Here is a 12,155-nt window from a genome sequence, read left to right as displayed (position 1 = left end):
ATAAACCAGATCTGCATCACTGAACCTGGTCTCCTGTGTCTGAATGCGGCTCCACTGACACAGTTTCCTCACCAGCCCTGGGGTCCGGACCAGATGACTGATCAGAGCAGGAGAGTGGCCATAGCCAGAGGAGAGCAGCCACTTGATGACCACAAGAAATACTGATTTTTAATTCCCAAAAAGAATATCTTATATAAATATCTAAAGATACAAAGCATATTTTGCTAAAGACCAACTTAAGAAATTTCTTAAAAGGGAATTGTGGGGAGGAAAAGTCACTGCACATGTGACAAACTAACAAATTTTATAACTTAAACTTAGAAGGTCAGCTTTAATACTGTATAATATCCAGATTCGATTTGCATTCCTCTGTCAGGGTAATATATCACTGATACTGAATATAATTATAGCTTATTTTAAGCTTTCATTTTCACCTACCCTTAGCAAGGTGACTAAATACTTAAAATGAACAGCTCTGAGGGGACATGGAAAGCAATTAGCATGCCCTATAGGGCGAGACAAACCTACACTCACATTCCAGTCAATGACCAGTCCACAAAAATTACACTAAATTAGACAAACAGACCAAAAAGCAGAAACTAAATAGTGTTCTGGTTATAAAATCCACCAAACTTCAAAATGCAATTGCTAATATGTATATTTGGGGAGACTTTCTGAAGAAATTATACATTTTAAAACAAACATTTATTCACACATCTAATATTAAATGTAATAGTGGAGTAGCAAACATCGTAGTCCATTCTCTTGAGGGCTTCTTGGCTATAACACACCAAAGTTGTAACATATCTAGAAGAGAGTATTTCACATAAAATAAAAAGGAAAACAGATTAAGAGCAATGGTACAGACACACAAGAAATGCGCTCTGGATCTTCAAGTGAAAGGCTGTGAAAGGACTTCTGTTAAAATAGCATGCTGGCATACATGCTAATGAAAACTTGTAATTTCACAATTAAAAGAAACATACTATATTAAGTATTAGCAAGTAGGTTTCTCTGTTACTAAATATTATTAATTCATGGTGGTTACTGAATATTAATTCATGAGGAAGTTACTGAATTATGTACCTTCAAAATATGGGGAAGAAACTGTGTCCCATTTTAGGACTATAAGCTAACATTAGTCAGATCAGTCCTATCAGTAAGTCTAGAATCTGTTCTTGATTCTACAGAGTCATTTCTACTTAGTGTCTTCAGTCATAATGCCAGTGCCTTTAACTTTTGCCATCTGCTCACTGAGCTCCATTCCCACCTCTCTTGTTCCTCTAGAGCAAAAGATCTCATACAATTTCATTGCAAGCATGGCCAGCACCTCTTAGACCCTATAATCTCACTTCAGTCTGGCTCTTCCCAACCAGACTACCAAAAATTGCTCATCTCAAAGGTCAATAACCATGCTCTTGCAAATTTCAAAGGAATTACTGTGTCCTACCTTACAGCAGTGTGCTATGTTGCCACCTCCTTGTTTCAAAATACTCCTTTACTTCAATTCACACAATCAGTCTTTTGGAGTCTCATCCTCCCCCACTGATTACATGTCAATCTGTTTTTCTGGTTCTTCCTCCCATACCGAACTGTTTATTTCCAGACCCTCTGGACCTGGAGTGTCTGGGAGCTTGTTCTGGGGACCCTTAGTCCTACGTGCACACACACCACCTGCCCTAGGATGTCATCCACTCTCATGGTGTTCTGTAGTCCACACATAAAAAACCAATGCTGCCATTGCACATTTCTCCACTAAGCTCCAGGCACTGCTTGTTTGATGTTCCAAGTCTTTAAAGCTCTTAGATGCGTAAATTAACATGCTTAAAGGAGGCATTCTGATTTTCTTCTTCAAAATGCAACAAACCAGTAACAACCTCTATTCCAATCCATTTGCAAGGCAGAAAGCCTTGTATTATTCTTGATTCCTCCTTTTCATCCATAATCCACATCCAATTTACCAAAGTTCTACACTTTCTATCTCTAATTTATTTGTAAAATGAATTCATTCTTTATCCCATCCCACCATCTCTGCAATGCTTATTCAATCCACCCTTACTATTTCGTATCACTACAGTAGCAAACTACTGGAGTCACTCTTTTGGGGGGTTGTGAGGGGGCAGTGGTTCTGGAAAAGAAATCCAGAATGCTGTACATGCTCATAAAGTACTCTACCACTGATACCAGTCACCAGGATGGATTCTTTGATCCAATGTCCATATCATGACTTAGCCTCTGCCCATCACTGACAGTCTCTCAGATTCTACCCTCTCTTTACCTTCCTACCCACACTGTTTTCCTATCTCAGCATATCTGTTGCCCAACAGACAGCACAACAATACTTCTTATGTTTCTTATACTAGTGCCTTGTCCTTTTGATCTCTTAAACTTCAACACCCCAACAATACTCTGTGACTTGTCTATATCCAAAAGAGCTCATGATTCACTACTTTTCAGCAACGTATTTTTCTTAAATTAATTGATTAAAAATCTCCTTATTTGTTCATGTACTTGTTTTCCAGGTTATACTCATTCATTCATATTCCTCTCTCTCTCACTCTTGCTCTCTCTCTCTCTCTCTCTCTCTCTCTCTCTCCCTCCCTCCCTCCCTCCCAACCCTCCTTGATTTCTAAATCTCATATCTCAGGTGCCTCTTTACTATGATTTGCAAGCCTATGAGAATACTAACTGCCTTGGTAGATTAACAAATTCTGCCCTGTGCTCTAGTAGCATGTTATCCTACCACATCAGCATTAATTAGGTAAGAGCTTGTGGTATCACTTATTCTTCAATGTATGTTATCTGTTTCTGTCCAAATGAAATTCAGTCATTTAAGAGCAGGTCGAAGTCCTTGCAGCTCTTCTATTTTTCCAACAGGACAATGCAGAAAGGGACAGTTAATACTTGACCTCCTGTCTCACAAGATGTGCAGAACAGGTTTGTGCATTTTACTTTATTTCATCCATCAAATTCCCTATTCTCTTGTTACTATGTATCTATTTAACATGCACTTTGATCTTCTCTAAGTCCCACATCAAAGTGCCAGAACAATATATCTGCCTCCTTTCTCAGAAATGCGTAAGAACAGCCAAAGGTATAGACTCAAGATTAGAAGACCTCCAAACTAGTGCACATGGAGAATGAATTGGAGGAAGGATTAGGATTGAACCCAGAACCCTTGCACATACTAGGCAAGCACTCTATTGACATGAGAGGTGGAACTAGGAGAAGAAGGTCCTAAAGAGAACCCAAATTCTAGTTCCAATTTGTACAATTTGCCTTTCTACTGGCCGCAGTCTATATCGCAAAACCACTTTTAATCTTAACTGGGTAGGAACAGGAGGTCTTGACCAACATCTGTTCATGAGATGGGGCCATGAGCTCATGAATCATCACAAAGTATATAAAACAACTTCAGGTTCAAACCAGTTATGAGATAGAAACACACATTATGGAGAGATACTTAAAAGTAACATTATAAAACTACAGATCTGAATAAAGAGGGAAAAACAAAGTAGCAAAGTACAATGGGGAAAGATAAAAGACAGCAGCCTGAGACCCTACAGACCACCCTTACAAGGTCCACTCAGATCCCTTCCTAGTGTGCTTTCACTTTAATAAATCTCTTTGCTATTTCTCCACTTGCATCTTGAATTCTTCTTGATGAAAGTATAACTCCTATAACACGATCACAGAGCTATAGTCCCAGCCAAGAAAAATTAACTTTTGATTGCTGAAGCTATGTTATCCAACTGGGTAGTCACGCCCCACATGTGCCTATTGGAAGTTCATGTTCAGTCATGCTAGGCATATATTTCAAGTGCTCACTAGCCATATTTGGCAAGTGGAAAATGTACTGAACAGCACAGACACAAACCATTTCCATTCTTGTAGAAAGGTCTCTTGGACTTTAGTTCAACTTGGTCTGATGTCTCCCTAACCCTACAGAAGTACTCCAGTGACCTCAGTCGCTCTAAACCTCATTTAGATAATTCCTTATTATCATGCACTATGAACCATGAGAGATGACAGAAGTTATAATAAATTCCACTTGTTTTCAGTATACATTGTCCATGCAACAAAAAATTACAAATCCAAGAGAATAGTAAAACAAACATCATCATTAAGTCCTTGATATAACTCAACTAGCAATTAAAACACATTAACAAGCCCAAAAAATTAACAAGAAAAACATTATGTTGACTGTTTGTATGTAAAATACTAGACTTTAGTGCCTGCAGTTCAACAAATTCTCTCACTAAAGTATTTATCTTTGAAAAGAAACCAGAGAATAGAAATATTCAGGAAACAATTTCATATTGATAACTGTTAATGCCCTTGAACATGAGACATATCCTCAGAAAACTAAATTATAACTGAAAAGGAGATAAGTGTATAAGTTTCTTATATTTCACCTGCATAACCTTGGCAAATTACCTAAGTTTAATGACATTTTCTCTAAACCATTAACACAAAACACTCTTATCTTCTGTTGCTGTCTTTTTAACAATAAGGTAATCTTTATAAGCAATTACTTTATGTTTACATTTTCTGTTATGCTTGAATATCTGAAGAATTGTCTTTAAAATTCAGACCTATATAACTCAACCATACCACCCACATTTCAATCTACAGTCACATGTAGAATCTACTGCACCTGACCATGCAGGCACACCATACCAATAAATTTAGAAAGTAACATAACTACTCTACTTAAATATGAAGGCTTTGAACCCTATTATATTATGACTGGCTTTATTTGTTAATAGGATTTTTTTTTTTAAAGAAGTCTATCTTGTCCATCCAAACAGTAATTTATATTTTATTTTAAGAAGACTGGGAAGGAAATACATATATGTATGTATTACTTTTCACAGTACACTGGAAGCACTTTATAATTCTAGGAGCTTTTAGGTCAAGTATAAATTGAGCTGAATGGCTCTATTTCATCATCTACAGAAAATATATATCTGTTAAAAGCAATTACTGAATTTTCAATGTCCTCTACTTTTATTGTTAACCTTGCATTCAAAATCAAAGCTTTTAAGGCACAGGAAAGTTATCTTAGAATCCAAGTATTTAGAACACATTTTACTGCACCTACAAACTCAAAATAAACCTACTGTATGAATGACAATAAACAAAGAGGATGCCTCTGTTTTCTGCACTCTGCAAAAATGACACTAATCTATTTTTGCACATATATTTCATTAATATTTGATTCATTTAAATCACTTCTTAATAGGACAGCAGCATGGTCCGAAATTAGAGAAAATTTTCAATAAATATTCCTATAATAAGCATTAATGGATGGTATAAAAATTATGAGGCCTGGGTGCTAATTAAGATAATAATACAAGGCATGTCCTAAGATGCACAGCAATGTCTAAACAAAGAGGCAAAGATGAACATTAACACTGTACATTATAGCTTTTTACTTATCAGAAAGCAATTTTTCAAAAATGTTTTAAAAAGGTAAAATTAGACACATATCTCTGAGAAAAAATTTAGGAAAAAATGCAACCACTAGAATTTTTAACCTAGGTAAGGGGCTATTTATACTACTTCTCTGATGCACCCCATTAGCAACTCCTCAGCCTGGCTATCAGGAGCCATATTGAAGGCAGCCAAGGACCATAATTGTAGCCTTGCCTGGCAGGGATACCTCCTTTCTCTTTTCCTATTCGTTCATATCTGATGGAAAGCCCACTCAAATCTATCACACCCTGCAAACAGCACAGGCTGCTGAAGCCACCTTCCCACCAAGCCATCCTCTTCTTCTCTCAAGACCGTGTTGATATGAATGCCCAATCATCTTTGGGCATTTAAAATATGTCATTTAAGCTTCTATTGTTTATTTCCTTCATGTAGTCTTAAAGTATTGGATTTAACATTAAGAATGCAATAGCACAATGTTAAGTATGTAAATGTTAAGTGGTAACTGCACATATATAAGAACCAAGTTTCCTAGACAGTACTGTCTAAAAGAATTATTTACAATAACAAATGATTTGTACAAATACAGCAACCAGTAAATACTGTGGCTCCTGAGCAATTTAAATGATGGCATTTTCCCATTAATTTTAATTAAACATAAGTAACCACAAGGAAATAATGGCTCCTGTATTAAGCAAAAGAAGGAAGGAAACTGAGATTTGCCTAGAATTATAAAAGATACAAAAACAGAATACAAGAATGTAGTTCACCACGAAAACCTTCACTGCACCAGCCCATCGTAAAAATCATCATCACAAATGTACCTATAAATCTGTGATTTCACAAGAAATGGAAAGAATTAGAAACAGTAGTGAAAGAAGTGAAAAGGTTTAAAAAAGGGCAATTTTCAAGGACAAAATGGCTGAAATTTTCACAAAAATGACAGACACTAATCATTCAAAACCTTGAAAGAAATATATAAAAAAAACTAATCTCATCAATACACAAAAATAAACTCTCTAAAAAGGAAGATTAAAAAAAACATAGTAAAAGAATCAAGAGATATGGGCTGGAGAGATGGCTCAGCAGTTAAGAACACTAGCTACTCTTGCAGAGGACCCGAAGTCAAATCTCAGCATGCACTTGGTGGCTTACAACCATCTGTAACTCCAGTTCCAGAGAATCCAACATTCTCTTCTGACCTCCACAGGCATTGCATGACACCGGTGTACTTACATACAAGTACACAGTACACTCATACACATAAAATAAAAATAATTTTTTAAAAGAACAAAGAGATGGGGGCTGGAGAGATGGCTCAGCAGTTAAGAGCACTGGTTGTTCTTGCAGAAGACACGTGTTCGAATCCCAGCACCCACATGGCAGCTAACAACTGTCCGTAACTCCAGTTCCAGAGGATCCAACAGATTCTTCTGTCCTCGATGGGCACTGCATTCCACAGGTGCACTTACCTACATGCAGGCAATACACGAATACACATAAAATAAAAATAATAAATAAAACATTTTTTAAAAAAGAACCAAGAGATAAACATAGATTACCTACAAAGGAATGTGTTCTAGAAAATGGGCCAAACTCTCAAAAAGAGAAAATATCAAGGATATGCTAAGAAAACATCTCAAAAGAACACATTCTCTGTATCACGCATTTCTCCCTTCCAAAGCAAAGGCAAATCAAACATCAGAAAAATGAATTAGAGAGAAGTTTACCATCCACAACCACTGAAGACTCATAATGGTATATATGAAGCAATACCAAATTTATAATGTTAAAAAGAAAATGATACAACTGAAAAAAATCATTCAGATTAGAATCTAAATTAGTAATTGATACTCAAGTATTCTTTGATTCAACAGAAGACTAAAGATTCCTGCTTATTTCTTTAACTTCTTAACTATATAAGAAAAATATAAAGTTCTTGGCCACTAAGGGATTAAGAGATCAGAAGAAAATCATGTCTTTTAATCTAGTACATAAGGAAAAATTAATTGATAAATTAAAAACACATTGAAAATAAGGATAAAGGGGGCAAAGGAAGAAGAACATAGGAAAATAAGAAAAGCAGGAGTAAGGAAGGGAAACACAGAAAAGGCCCAAATTCAAAACCAAACAGCACATATTTTTATAATCAATTTTATATCCACTATATTTTTATAATCAATACAAAAATAAAACCACCATGTAAAAACAAAGATTAAACTAGACAAATCAATAAATGATGGGCATGCACAGCCACACTCTTCAATAAGAATATAATGTCTAAGCTAGGCATAGTGGCACAGGCCTTTAAGCCCAGCATTCGGGAGGTAGAGGAAGGAGGATCTCTGTAAGTTCAAGGCCAGCCTGGTCTACATAGTGAGTTCTAGGGCAGCTGAGGCTACAGGGAGACCCTGTCTCAAAAGGACCAAAAAAAAAAAAAAAAAACAAACAAGAATATAACATCTAAAATCAGAAACATGAAATGCAATACTAAGATGAAAACATAAGCTGCAGAAGAGTATGTGGAAGATGACTCCACTTACAGAAAGTTTGAAAAGATATAAAACTAAGAAATCAGGTCATGACTCGGCTCAGCAGGGAGAGGAGCTTACATGAAGGGATGATGACCTGAGTTCAACCCACAGATTCCACAAGGTGGCAGGAGGGAACCAACTCCAGAGAGTTGTCTTCTAATCTCTATACATGCAGCTTGTCTACACACATACACACACAACACACACACACACACACACACACAGAGCAAGACAAACCAAGTATTTTATTAATTAAGAAGAGAGGTATGATGAAACTACTATGGAGAGAAAAGGAATGTGAATTCAAATGTCAGGATATTAGTTACCACAGGATGAAGGGTATAAAATTTTAGGAGTGATATGTCATTGTTTCAAAGCTCCAATATACTTTATTATATATGTTTTATTTACATATTTATTTTTATGTGTATGGATGTAGTGCCTGCACGTAGGTAGGTGCACCTGTGTTGTGCAATGCCCGCTGAAGTCAGAAGATGGCATCAGATCCCCCGGAACTGGAGTTATGGACAGTTGCTAGACGCCATATGGATGCTGGGAATTGAAACTGGGTCCTCTTCAAGAGCCATGGGTGCTCTTAACTGCTTAGCCATCTCTCCAGCCCCATCAAAACTACAATAATATTTAACTCATCCTCACTGGTAGGTATTTTACTACAACTATGAATAGTCCTGTAAATATATTTTAATATTTTATAAAAAATAAAGTTTAAAACAAGCCCAAGTACTAGCAATGTCAGAAATCTTTGTCGTGAAAGAATTTTTCTTTGGATCGTGTTGATACCAATGAGCACACTAGTTTTAGTGCTTGCTGCCTGCTTTCAATTCTAAGGAAAACCTGCCTGGTGTTCTCAATCCAAGAAATGCAGACAGAAAAAAACTAGACTGTGAAGTTGACATGAATAAACTAGATGACACTCAAACACTGTTTGTTGTTTGGGTTTAAACACATTTACCTGCAAATTTACTACAATGATTTTGTCAGAGTTATATTTGTCAATTCTATCAAACCAAACTCCAAAGTACTCTTAAAATTTTTCTAACCAAAATGAGAAGATGGCTGGGCACGGGGATAGACCCTTTAATCCTATCACTCAGGAGACAGAGACAACCAGAACTCTATGATATCAAGGCCAGCACAGTCTACATAGCAAGTTACAGGCCAGCTGGGGCTATAGGGAGACCCTATCACAAAAGACTTGGAGGGAGGGTGTAGAGGGAGGATTGATTCTTTTAAAATTCAAAATGGAAATATTAACTGCAATTACAAGAAAATAATGTCTAAAATCAGAAAATAAAGACTTCCTGACAATGAATTTCCTGAGATAGAAATCTTATCCTTGACAGGTACATCAAATTGAAAAAATGAAGATACATTCTGTAACTAATTTGGCACATGCATAGATGAGTAGGAATTATAAATGCTTAAAATCAATCATAATGGTATTAATGTCTACCTTTTTCTATTTCTACCCAAATATATCCAATTACTAAAGCATAACTATTGGCTACGTCAAAACTCACTGAAAGTTATATTTGGTAATTTGAAGTTTGCTAACGTTCAAAACTAGCTCAAAACTGTCACAAAGAATATTAAATAATCAATAAGCTTCATCAGAAGAACTTCATAGTCTTCAATTGGAATCTTCATAAAACAAGTCAAAGAACCTGATATTTAACACACTGGTTTTTTCAGGATTCCCTATCTGGGCAGTAAAAGGTTGACATGCTCATAATTAGTAGGCAGAGTTTCAGAAGTTGATGAATTGGTCTAAAAATACTACCTGTCTATAGTTTGGTCAAGGAAAGACCTAATTTGAAGGGGAGGAAGGCTATTTGTCCCTAACTTTTGATTTAAATAAATTCTAATCCTAAAACAACATTATAGTATTGGTTCTATTCATAGCATTCAAGAATTTGGAATAGGGCATGGAAACACATCAGCAACTCCAGAACTTGGAAGCCTGAGGAAGGTAGATTGCAAGTTTCAAGATAGCTAGACCTTATCTCAAACCACACCAGGCCAGGAAAAGAATGTTATATATTCAGTGATATCACACATCTGATAATGATCCAAGAAGCTTAAACAGATCTTAGTTACATACTGTATAGATACAAGAAAACATGAGAAACTGACTTTATGAAGAGAGACATCCTAACAGAAAAGACCAAAAGTTGATGCCAGGTACAATGTGAAGTTTCATATGCTAAGCAAAGGCACCCTTCTAACACACTAACAGAACAAATATTTGAAAAACTTCTCCATTTTCTTTCTACATATTAAAACGCATAATCAGAAAGAGCTGTCTGATCAGATCTTTAATTCTTTGCCCTTAAAAGGACTCTTTCAAGGAAAACATGATGGGTTACAAATAATTCATTACAGAACTCTTTGTACTCGAGAAAAATAGTTCTACAAGCATTTGGTATTGTTTTAATGATTTTCTTTAAATAAAAACTTAGAACAGAAGTTCTCAGTGTTTTGAGGTAAAATCATAACAAATTATCCTATCCGTTGTAATATGCATGAATATATACATGAAATCCTTCAATTTTCTCTCCTTTTGCTATCATCATTATCTGCTTTTGAAGAGGGGGGCATGGGGAGAGAGGAAGAAGCTGTTGAGGTAAGCACAGAATGCACTTCTGGAAAACCTCTGGGGGCTTACCTAACAGAATCAGTGACTTCCTCATGATAGACTTAGACCATCTTTATACTGAAAAAATATGCAGTGTTTGCTGTGTGTGTCCTTGTGTGCATGTGCATGTGGATGCCACAGGTTATGTCAGATTTCTTAGTCAATAATTCTCCACCTTATTTTTTAAGACAGGGTCTCTCACTGGACCTGAAACTCACCAGTTAGGTTACACTGTTTGGCCAGAAAGTCCCAGGGATCCTCCTGGCTTTATCTCCGCTGCACCAAAATTACCATGCACCATCAAGCCCAGCATTTTACATGGGCACTGAAGATCCAAACTCAGTCCCTCAGAGTTGCAGGACAAGCACTTATCCAACTACATCATCTACCCAGGCCCCAAGTAGAGCTCTTGAATATACTTTACAAGAACAAATTAAGTTGGAAATAGAAACTATCTATACTAATTAATAGGTAAATATATCTATTACATTCTCTTAATTCAATCTGTTTCTAATAAGAGCCAAACTGAGGCTAAAGAAGGATAAAATTAAAGCTTCATTGCTCCAATCAATACATCTTTATTGCATTTCCAATTTGCTAAACAACACGACTGGTAAAAGAGAGGCAAAATCACATAGGAAAGCCTCCCCTCATGCCCACTATTAGTCAAATGAACAGACTGAAAGTGAAAGGAGAGAAACTGAAATATACCAAAGACTTGCTTATTCTTACTCATTTCCATGTCTTAACAAGTAAGTCCTTTTGTTTTAACTATTTCTATAGTCAAGGAATTTCACATATTATACCCATACTTGAAAACTGTCCCAAAAACTACTTATCACAAAGAATATCACAGAAATTATTTTTCATATTAAGAAATAATTATACTATTCTAGCTTTCTGAATATATACATATATATTATATATCTATGGACATATATATTCTTACCCAAAAATATTCAGTCCTTAATAGACGAAAAAAAGCCAAAACTGATTTTACAGACTCGTTTTCTGATTTTGAGTAGGCAGATATTTACTGACAATCTCTGCTTAAATTTTTTCAAGAATACTCTACAAAACCAACCTAGCTGGGTGTGGTGACCCACACCTTTAATCCCAGAAGACAGGATCCACTGGGTGGATCTCTCTGAGAAAAGGTCAGTATGGTCTATATAGTGAATTCCAGGCTAAGTGAGGCTACAAGGAGACCCTGGGGAAGAGGGAGGGGAGGAGAGGGAAGGAAATAGGGCATGGAAACACATCCGAATACTCTACAAAACCAACCTAGCTGGGTGTGGTGACCCACACCTTTAATCCCAGAAGACAGGATCCACTGGGTGGATCTCTCTGAGAAAAGGTCAGTATGGTCTATATAGTGAATTCCAGGCTAAGTGAGGCTACAAGGAGACCCTGGGGAAGAGGGAGGGGAGGAGAGGGAAGGAAATAGGGCATGGAAACACATCCATAACTCCAGAACTTGGAAGCCTGGAGGGGAGGGAGGGAGTGGGAGGAGGGAGGCAGGGGGGGAG

General features: G+C 36.5%; 1 protein-coding gene across 3 annotated transcripts in view; it reads right to left on the bottom strand.

Annotated features, from left to right (window-relative positions):
* The window catches only part of Diaph3 (diaphanous related formin 3), a 545,702-nt gene that overhangs the window by 377,082 nt on the left and 156,465 nt on the right, over window positions 1–12,155 (bottom strand). The gene's annotated exons all lie outside the window — the stretch shown is intronic.

The sequence above is a fragment of the Nannospalax galili genome, unplaced genomic scaffold (assembly GCF_000622305.1).
Source record: "Nannospalax galili isolate Female #2095 unplaced genomic scaffold, S.galili_v1.0 scaffold308, whole genome shotgun sequence".
NCBI lineage: Eukaryota > Metazoa > Chordata > Mammalia > Rodentia > Spalacidae > Nannospalax > Nannospalax galili.
This window is presented reverse-complemented; position numbering and strand designations above follow the sequence as displayed.